This window comes from Micropterus dolomieu, linkage group LG18, assembly GCF_021292245.1.
Source record: "Micropterus dolomieu isolate WLL.071019.BEF.003 ecotype Adirondacks linkage group LG18, ASM2129224v1, whole genome shotgun sequence".
NCBI classification, from domain to species: Eukaryota; Metazoa; Chordata; class Actinopteri; order Centrarchiformes; family Centrarchidae; genus Micropterus; species Micropterus dolomieu.
This window is the reverse complement of record NC_060167.1, coordinates 2,849,335-2,852,456: the sequence shown is the minus strand read 5'-3', so window position 1 is coordinate 2,852,456 and position 3,122 is coordinate 2,849,335.

Genomic DNA, 3,122 nt, shown 5'->3' with positions numbered 1-3,122 from the left:
CCTCTTCCTCCCTCAGTGCAGCCATCCTGGCCTCCTCTTCCTCCTCTAGAAACTGGTGAAGCTTCTTGAACTGCTCCTTAATCTGCCTCTCTGTGTGTCGGGCCTGGACCTTCATGTGTTCTGCTGTTTGATCACACTTCACTTTAACTTGTTCACAAACCTTTAACTTCTCCTTTAAGGGCTCCAGAGTTTCCTGAAGTTCCTTCTTGTGTTGTCGTGCAGCTTCATCGACGGGTCTGAATCTGTGGTTGCTGTGTTTTTCTGAAACACTGCAGACGAGACACACTGGCTGCTGATGGTCCAGACAGAAGACTTTGAGTTTCTCAGAGTGCAGACTGCAGAGAGCCTCTGAAGCTCTCTGATCTCTCTCCTGTAAGAAGGCCTCACACAGGTTCTTTAACACCAGGTTACAAGGTGGTTCTTCTAGTGAAGATATTGTCTCACAAACTGGACACTGACGTGCTTGTTTCTCTGTCCACCAGCTCTTCAGACAGACTTTACAGAAGCTGTGGCTACATAACAGAACAACAGGATCTCTGAAGACCTCATGGCAGACCGGACAGCAGAGAGCCTCCTCTGATTTAGAAGCCATTTTGTCTCTGATGAAGCTGAAAAAACACAGAAGACAGCAGATTACAAAAGGAAGTCAGTTGTGTTTCCCTCCCTGCTGTAGACAGCTGCCTCAGTTACTTTCACTGTGAGTCTCTGAGTGTTTCAGTCAGCAGCAGGTTGAAGTACTTCAAGTACTTCAGTAAGTACTTCAGTACTCTGTCCTGTAACTGTCCTCCCTCAGTTGAAGTCTCAGCTTTGTAATGAAGGTAAATCTTACCGTCTGTCTGTCGCTGTGTCTCTTCTCTCTGAGAAATGAACAGGAACAAACTGTTTCCTGGTTTGTCATGTGAGGGGGAGGGGGGCTTTGTCAGGCCACTGATGTGTTTCATCTTAAAGGGAACAGATGATAAATATAAAGTGGATGCACCTTCACTGTCAGAGAAGACCACCGAGACTTCCTTCGGTTCCTATGGTTCAAGGACAATGAACCTGGCAAGGAGATTGTTGAGTACAGGAGGAAAGTCCATGTGTTCGGCAACAGCCCTTCGCCAGCAGTAGACATCTATGGTCTTCATCGCGCGGCGCAACATGGACCAAGTTAGTATGGCTCAGAGTCCCAACACTTTGTGGAGCGCACCTTCTACGATGATAACGGCCTCAAGTCTCTACCAGCAGCTGCTGAGGCCATAGACCTGCTGAAAAAGGCACAGGAGATGCTTGCCGGCTCAAATTTATGCCTCCACAAAATAGCGTCGAACCACTCTGACATCTTGGACGCCTTCCCACCAGAAGACCATGCAAAGGGTTTGCAGAACCTGGACTTCAATGACAATTCAGCCCTCATTCAACGCAGCTTAGGGCTCAGCTAGGATCTTAAACATGACATCTTCACCTTCAGAAAAGCATCCACCGAGAAGCCGTTTACCCATAGGGGCGTTCTAGCCACTGTGAACAGTTCGACCCTCTTTGATTTGTGGTGCCAATCATTATACAAGGGAAGTTCCTGTTACGAGAGCTCACAACTCTTCTACATGAGAAGGAAGCTGAATGGAGAATGTGGAAAGAATCCTTGCCAGACCTGAGAGAGTCCAAGATTTGAAGAGCTTACACACCTACCACCCTTACAACCACTCAAAAGAAAGAGCTCCACATCTTCTCAGATGCCTCGGTGAAGGCCATCGCCGCTGTAGCTTACCTCAAGGTGATCAACAATGATGGAGAGTGTCACGTGGGATTCGTGTTGGGAAAGGCAAAACTGGTGCCCTCATCTGCCCACACTATCCCAAGGTTTGAGCTGGGGGCAGCTGTGTTGGCAGTAGAAATGACACCAGACCAGACTGTGTACGTTTCCAACAGATTCCAGCGAATCAGGAAGTCCACCAAACCTGAGCAGTGGCACTATGTCTGCACTACACAGAATCCGGCAGATCATGCACACAATCTGTACCTGCGGCCGAGTTAGCTAGCACAACATGGCTCACTAGACCCCCGTTTCCGCCCTCCCTGAAGGAGTATCCGCTTCAGGAGAGGAGTCATATGGACTCATTGATCCAGATTTAGATGTTGAAGTGCGTTCTCATGCCACGACTCTCTCTACTCCTTGATCTACTCTGGGATCTCATCACTTTGAACGGTTCTTGTCTTGGAAGTCTCTGGTGCGAACCCTAGCATCCCTGACACACATCGTTCAGTACCAAAGAAGTGCAGTAAAAACCAAATCTGTGGGGTGAAGAAGGTTGCTCTTGGGTGTTTAACCCTCCCCATTCCTCCCACATGGGAGAAGCTTGGAAGCGAGTCATTGGTTTCTCCAGACGGATACTCAACTCCATGCTTATGCAAACCTCCTCACTCATGAGGTGTCTACTTTAATGGCAGAGATCACGACAATCTTCAATGCTAGGCCCTATCTCTTCAGACCTGGAGTCACCCTTTCTCCTTACCCCTGCTACACTTGTGACAACCTGCACCTCTCAGGTTGCACCACCCACGAACGCCGACCATTCATACGCCGCACCACCCGTGATTACAGCCCATTCATACTCTCTGTAAGCAGGTCTCCTATTTGTTCAGCCCTGGTGCCAACTCAGAGTCCGCCCAAATTACGAAAGCACGGAAGTGCTGAAAAGTATGGTGTGTCTGAAACGGGGCAGTTGACCAAAGAGGGGAGCTGAGGGAAGCAAGAGAGCGTCGGAGCAACACGTTAGTATAGTTGAACCAGTTATAGTGAGGCCGTTAATCCCTTCCGCGTTCACCTACAGCAATGTTCCCGTACGTCAGCACCTTCTTCATCCGCAACTCAGCAATAACCTCAACCCCAGCTGTGTGGGGTTTTTTCATGTTGAATTAACATTTGTTTTAAGGAATGGAGCAATCTTTGTTATTTGATGGGCAGTTCTTCTTGCTTCTGAAGACTTAACCTGAACCGTTTTTGAACTGAATTCAATTCAATTCAATTTTATTTATATAGCGCCAAATCACAACAACAGTTATCTCACAGCGCTTTTCATAAAAGAGCAGGTCTAGACCGTACTCTATGATGATATTTACAGAAGCCCAACAGTTCCCACCAA